The sequence below is a fragment of the Orycteropus afer genome, unplaced genomic scaffold (assembly GCF_000298275.1).
Source record: "Orycteropus afer afer isolate SDZICR_OR568_19922 unplaced genomic scaffold, OryAfe1.0 scaffold00204, whole genome shotgun sequence".
Lineage (NCBI taxonomy): Eukaryota > Metazoa > Chordata > Mammalia > Tubulidentata > Orycteropodidae > Orycteropus > Orycteropus afer.
In genome coordinates this window covers 5,902,953-5,910,675 of record NW_006921791.1, presented here as the reverse complement: position 1 = coordinate 5,910,675, position 7,723 = coordinate 5,902,953, and the positions used below count along the sequence as shown (strand labels likewise).

Sequence of the window (7,723 nt, the reverse complement as noted above, 5' to 3'; positions counted from 1 at the left end):
TGTGGGAGCTCTGATGGCATAGTGCCTAAGGCATTTGACTGCTAACCAGAAGGCTGGTGGTTCAAACCCACCAGCCACTCCTCGGAAGGAAGGTTGGACAATCTACTTCTGTAGAGATACTGCCATGGAAACTCAAGGAGGGGTTGCTGTGAGTTGGATCTGACTTGACAGCAGTGAGTTGAGTTTAGGTAGGGTTGCTGTGAGTAGGTAACAACTTGATGGCAGTGGGTTTAGGTTTTTTTAATGATACCCCATCTTTTTTATTTTGGAGTAACTAGCTTTGAAATTAATGTAACAAATCCTCCTGAGAACTTAATCTGTAAAACAAAAGTGGGAACCACAGATCAGGGACAGCTGGACTCCTTGCTGACTTTTTTTTAAATGAAAAGATTTTGTACATTTTATATATTCTCTAAGTACCAAAAACAAACCAAACTCACTGCCATCGAGTTGGATCTCATAGTGACCCCTCCTTGGATTTCCGACGCAGTATCACTTATGGAAGTAGATTGCCCAGTCTTTCTACCAAGGAGTATGAGGACTGTAAAAATGAGGGAAAAGATTAACTTGGGCTGAGAGGCAGAACATGGTTATTAAAACTAATCTATTTTTACTATACTGAACCAGCTATCAAATTTTTGTCTTAAAGATTTTTGGGGCTATATGTGAGTGTGATCTTCAGAGATCTTGTGAAAAACAAAATAACCTTATTTGTATGTACTAAGCTAGGTCTTAAAGAAGTAAAGAATCCATTGACCTGATAGAGAATTCATATTAAAATTAAATACATTTGACTGATAAATGGCCTATATTTTGTTTTGTGTAGCCTTGTTGGTAACCAGGTATTTGGAAAGAAATATTATTTGGGGATATTTTGCATACAGAAATACCAACAAATGAAAATTGTGGTTTGAGCAACTTTAGCTATCTTTGGGATTTGAAAAGATCTAAGCACTTGGAGATGTAAAATAAAAAGTGCTATAAATATATAAAATGTTATTAAGCCCCCACCAAAGTAATTTTTTTTTTCTTCCCACTTCAAGTAGAGGTCCAGAATTTGAAAACAGTTGCCTTGTGCATTATAAAACAAAATTGCTAATCAAATAGATACGTTTAAAATTAGTCTTTTAATTTTGTGTATTCAGAATTCACCCCTACTTCACTTCCTGCATTTAGAACCATTTTAAACCAAGTAAAGAAAGGAAAAGAAGAGTTTACAATAAAACCCCAAATTTTTGCATAGGTATACAGGATTAATCTTTTTATTTCTAGTCTAGAAGGATAATTTTAAAAATAATATGAGTGCATCCTTAAAATGATTGTTTTATAATTTTTCCATTTTAGGGAGCTCTGGCAGCATAGTGGCTAAGGCACTTGACTGCTAACCAAAAGGCTGGCGGTTCAAACCCACCAGCCACTCCTTGGAAGGAAGGTTGGGCAATCCTACTTCTGTAGTGATACCTGCCTCGGAAACCCAAGGAGGGGTCGCTATGAGTCGGGGCCGACTCGACGGCAAATAACAACAACAACAACAACATGTACACAAAGTAAAGACAATGAGAAGATGAGTTTATAATAAATAAAAGGACAAAGTATTCCATGGGTATGCAGGGTTACTACTTTATTTCTAGTTGAAAGGGATCATTTAAAAAATAACATGAGAATATCCTTAAAATGGTTATTTCTTTATAATTTCTTCATTTTATCTGGGTGGGTAAGGGATGTTATGTTCATTAATAAGGTATCAAGATAAGCCTATTTGTCAATGGGAAGAATAAGGCTTCTGGAACTAGCTTCTTGTTCCTATCATACCGAGAGCATTAATGGGCACCAGCTGGGCTATAGCTCTAGCAGTTCTACCACTTCAGCTTTGCACAGCAAGAGATGCGGTGGCAATGGTGCAGAAGTGCCTCCTGTGCAGATTCAGGAAGCACACACTTCAGTTGTTGTTCCCTGGGCAACGCCATCACTGCAGCCAGCTGGCTTTGCACCACCTAAGCTGATCAAAGCACGCTCCCTGTCAAGCAGCCGGCACTGCAGCCCACATGTGACTGTCTGTAGGCATTGATGTCGAGAGCATTTTCAATTGGATTTCAAGGTTAAACACAAGGGAATGAAATGAAATGACTAAATAGATAGTGACCATAATTTTAGGTATGTTTAGATATACACAAGGGGAGGAGGGACTAAAGAGAGGAGAAAAAAAGCAAATTCTTGGCTAATTGAAGCTTGTAGGATTGTGTTATATTTGCTCCAGTCAAAAGGCTAGAAAAAACAGATTTTATAACTTTGTCCAAGGGCAAAAGTATATTTAGTCTAGAGGAACCCATTTATGTACAGGGGCTCTGTCTTAAAGTCTGTTATGTGTGAAATGGCAGTGTGGCTGCAGTAAATGCCTGGCATTGCCATCATATGAGAGAGACATCCTCCAGGAGAAAACACATTTGTACAATAGAGAGGAAACCCTTTAGCTAGTGGCACCAGAAAAATTAAAGGTGGGAGACAGGACAGTGGGGGTGATGACTGCTGACGAGATTGCCAGCACAATGCTGAATTGAATCTAGTGTTTGCTAGGCTTTGTCCTAGAATTTTCATTAACTTATTTATTTCTTTGATCTTTGCCAGAATGTCCCCCTTTAAATGATTACTGCACCTACTGGCTTTCACTGCTTATCTTTTTAGCAGTGTTGAATATAAAATTCCCTTTTTTCCAGCTATTTATCTTTTAAAGCATTCTATTCTTTTCACTTGGCCTTTATATGTAACATTAAGTCAATTTAATTACTAGAAGATCCCTTAAAATTTAATAAAGAGTCTCTATATACTATATTTCCATGCAAATAACATATACAGTATTTTCAAAACTGTACAACCCCCTCACATGTTAGTTTCTCGTGCACACTATGCACATTATATGTGTACACTCAGTATTTACATGAGTGCGTTTTATGTGAAAAAATACAACAATCCCATAGAAACTTTGCTTTTCCTCTTTCATTTATATTAACAGTATTTATGTTTTTTTTTCCTCTTTCTGATCCATCTACAGAAATTTGAAATAAACATTTCTCTTTGTTGTTGTTGTTGTTGTTGTATGCCATCGAGTCGAACCTGGCTCATAATGACCCCTCCTTGGGTTTCCGAGGCGGTATCACTACAGAAGTAGATTGCCCAACCTTCCTTCCGAGGAGTGGCTGGTAGGTTTGAACCACCAGCCTTCTGGTTAGCAGTCAAATATCTTAGGCACTACGCTGCCAGAGCTCCTACTCTTATCAACTGTCTTGTTATCTGACATTTCATATTTATGACAGTAGTAAAAAAATGTATTGTCTGACTGTTTTGCACATTAACAGTACACATTTGGCAGTAGTGAACACTGAGTTCCTTGATGGACCAGCTGACCCTGTGTGCATCTAGAAGGAAGCTCATGTTACAATATTTCACCACCTAGAAGCAAAGAGGAGGTGCAGCTGCCCTAAGCTTGCTGGGGTGTCAGGCGGAGAGTGGTGGTGGCTGAAGTGGGGCCACTGGGGACATGACACTATCTAAGGGTCCTGGGTGCCCACAAGGAGCTGAGGCCTGGGCAGTAGCAGCTGGTATCTTGAAGATAGTCCTCCCTCTGGCTAGGGACCCAGGGGTCTAGCCCTAGCTCTTTACCCTGAGGGGTGGCAGGAATGACCTAGGCTGTGGGCAGAAGGGACTCCATGTCACTTAACTGGCACCTGTGCAGCCCCTTATGCTTCCTCAATGTTCCCTCCTGGGCAGGTACAGATAAGGAGGTGGGCAACTTGGGGAGGGGGTAGGGTCAGTGGGTGAGTGGCTGATGGCAGCTGCAGTTTAAATTCAGGAATGGAGTTCAAGCCTGGGCATATATTATAACCTTAGAGGAAGCTCTGGATTGTTGATTCTTATGGCAACATGGGGAGGGAGAGTAGCATGGCCACCTAGTGGGAACTAGGGTATGCTTGGAGAGAATCAGGGCGAAGGGCTGGTGGACACAATGAGCAGTGTGTCCCTCCTCACTGCAGCACCTATGCCCTCCCACCTGTGGAGAGGGAGACCCCTACCCCAACAAAGCCACGAAGGACATTTTGGGTTCTTGAGGGGAAGAACCAGGGGCACCCATCCTGAAAACATGGTGAAAGCAGGAGAGAGAGGGGACTCAGGCATGGGGAGGGGGCTGGTGCTTGAGTCACCCTGACTGAAAAACTAGGCAGCCCTCCTCTGCAGGCAGTGTTGGGGGCTGGGCTCTCCTGAGGCAGTGTGGAGGAGGGGGAGGTAGCAGTGGCAGGAGACTTCAGCATGGGCCCAGAGGGGCATTCGCAGTACATATGAGGGGGTGAGGAGATGTAGTGATCCTCCATTTTCATTTAATGCTAATTTTCACATAATGACCTGGTCTGTGGAACCTAACCATATTGATAAGTAAGAAGTGGGTGTATTACACTTGAAAAGGTTTGGAAAACTCAATTAATTTATTTTGGAGTCAAGTTTCAATTTAAAATTTTTATCTTATGGTGACTAGATAGGTAACCAAAAAAAAAGAAAAAAGAAAAACCAAGCTCACTGCCATCGAGTTGTTTCCGCCACATAGTGACCCCCCTCCCATTGTGTTTCCGAGGCTGTAAGTCTTTACAAAAGTACATCACCACTCTTCCTTCCATAGAGCAGCTGGTGGGTTTGAACTGCTGGCCTTCCAGTTAGCAGTCAAGTGCCTTATCCAGTATACCACCAGACAGGTAGAAGTAGGAATTATTCAACATTAAATATTACAAGTCAATGAATTTACAATTTTTCTTTTAGAATCAACCATCTAAGTAAGAGTTTTTGATAATACGTTCAGGGTTACTATTTACTAAAGTCTTCTCTACTTCTTACTGTTGTTGTTGTTATGTGCCTCATAGCGACCCCTCCTTGGGTTTCCAAGGCAATATCACTATGGAAGTAAATTGCCCCATCTTCCAAAACCAAAGAAAACTAAACCCATGCTGTTGACTCCATTCCAACTCAGGATGACTCCATGTGCTACAGAATAGAATCTTACCCTAGGGTTTTCAGTGGCTGTAATTTTATGGAAGTAGATTGCCAAGCCTTTGTTTCTTGTCACTGCTGGATGGATTTGAACCACCAGTCTTTCAGTTAGCAGGCAAGAGCCAATTGTTTGTACCACCCAGGAGCCTCATAACAAACATTGTTGACAATAGGGTTTTCTTGGAATAGCTGTTAAAATTGCTGAGCTTTTCCTTGTGGTTTTCATCTTGTCACTTGAATCACTCCCTTCTATTTGCCTTTTCTCATAATTTTGTTTTGTTTTATTTTCCCTTTTCATAAAAAAGATACAAATATTCCCAGCTGACTGTTCTCGAGATCTGTTTTGTCTTTCAGAATGAAGATTTCCTTTTTCTTAGAATTGCTCTCTACCCCTCTCCTTTCTCTTCAAGAAGAAGATGATGTCTATAAAAACGAAATCACTAGCTTTCTTGTTGGAATGCTAACAAGGAGGGGCAGGAGCATGAAAAACCAGAGGGCTCTTTTGGGCAAAGTAGAGAAAGCTTATTTCCCACATTTTTAAGTTTTTGAGGAGATTTCTGTATTAGAGCAAGCTAAACCACTATTACAAATTGACCAAAAAATGTGTAATTACACACATAGAAAGAAAAGGACACCTAGTCTGGGTGAACACTGTTTGCTGAGTAGACCACACCGTTGTGTGATTTGGAGAAGACACCTGTGCATAGCACTCCCAACGCTGTGTACAACTTAGTGCATTGAGTGCAGGTGACACCTCATCCCCTACCTACCCCTTGGCTTGTCTCCCTTATGTGGGAAACAGTGTTCACAACTGTATAAAGCACTCTTCAGTAAGAGAGAAGTGGTAGAAGACCAAGAAATCAGAAAAAAGTGAACCAAGAAAAGGAAAACATGCAGTGGCAGCAGTAATGCAAGTGGCTCTTAGAAATGATGATGGGAAGTATCACAGAATGAATACTTTAATTACTTTGAGAGCCAGACATGAAGTGAAGCAATAAAAGACAATGCACAGCTAGTGGAGAGGAACAGGCACCCTTTGAACTCTAGCCTTGCACAATATCTTGACTGGTTGTGTCTGAGGACCAAAAACCAATGTGTCTGCCTCAAAATGCCCTTAAAGGCAAGCTTTCTTTTGTTGGACTATGCCATTGTTCACTTGAGCACAGTCGTGTCATATTCATTGAGCACAATTCCATTTGTTGAAGCCATTTCACGTTGCCTTTAGTGAAAGTAAAGGGCAGAGCTCCCTCCCACCCTTCCCTACACACACAAACAAAAAAAGACTTGCTTGGTAAAATTACATTGGACATTTGCACCTGACTAGAAAAAGGTAAGCTCATTTATTCAGAAAACATTTATTTAGTTCTTACCATCTACCAGGCCTGTTCAAAGTAGTGAATTAGACAGCTACAATCCTTACTTCCAAGGAGTTAAACTCAAGATGGGGAAAATGCCATTAACACATTACAACATTTTTCTAAGTAGAAATAATGATTAAAATGAAAAATAAACAGAGAAATTGTACTAGGTCAATGTGGCATTGGTTCATTTGCACCCTACACCTGTTCTTCAAGCCTGGCCATGAGCTTAGAAGAAATCTGTGCTGAAATTGTGTCATCTAACACTACTAATCCTGTGACATACAACCTAGAAGCATCATGAGGACACAGAGGAATGCTAGGCTAAGAATTAGGAGACTGGGTTCAGTTTTCTTCTGTTTGAACTAGGGTAAGTTGCTTAACTTCCTTGAGGTTCTTTTACTTATCTGGATAATAATATCAATAAACACAGGTTGTGATGAATACATGTCAGGGCTTTTCTAGATACTGAAATTCTGATTTAAAGTGGTATTTGCTATATAAGGTGGGAAGAAAAAAGCATGGGAAATATGACTGTGTCCTTCCTCATCACCCCCCAAGTTAAAAAAAAAAATCAGGAAAAATGGGGAAAAAACACACTTCCATTATGACTTTAAATTATTTACTAAAAAATAATGAAATAGACTGTGTTATATAGAAATGAATTAAAATATTTTTTTTTCTCATCTTCCTTACAAAAGCTATTTGATGACATTTAGTTAATGAACTACAAACTGCTTCCTGTATGACAACTAGTAAGCCAGATGAAAGACTGTTTCTTCTTTTTAGCCAGAGACATGGATAAAAGTTAAAGATATTATTTAATTCCAGTAAATCATATGATATGTGATATAACCTAAATTTTTTGTGTTGTGTTTATGAAAATTGTAGTGCCTAAGGCATTTGACTACTAACCAGAAGCCTGGCAGTTCAAACCCACCAGCCACTCCTTGGAAGGAAGATTGGGCATTCTACTTCCATAGAGACACCACCTCAGAAACCCAAGGAAGGGTTGCTATGAGTCAGGACTGACTCAATGGCAGTTGATTTGGATTTTTTGGTTTTGTATTTCATAGATTCACTTTAAAACTTTTTGCAGCAATCACATCGTTTACAGACTGGTGCAGATTGGTCATTTACTGTCCTACCTCCTCTTTTCAGAACTAATTTATATTGAGTGTCTACCATGTATCATGATCTATAATAAGTATTGTGTTGGATTGGGTTCTCTAGAGAAACACAAAAACCAGCAAAGTATATGTTGTTGTTATGTGCCGTCGAGTCAAACCTGACTCATAGCGACCCCTCCTTGGGTTTCCGAGGCAGTATCACTA

At 40.1% G+C, this 7,723-nt stretch overlaps 1 protein-coding gene across 1 annotated transcript in view; it reads left to right on the top strand.

Moving 5' to 3' along the window:
• Positions 1–7,723, top strand: part of EIPR1 (EARP complex and GARP complex interacting protein 1) — a 399,280-nt gene that overhangs the window by 189,711 nt on the left and 201,846 nt on the right. The gene's annotated exons all lie outside the window — the stretch shown is intronic.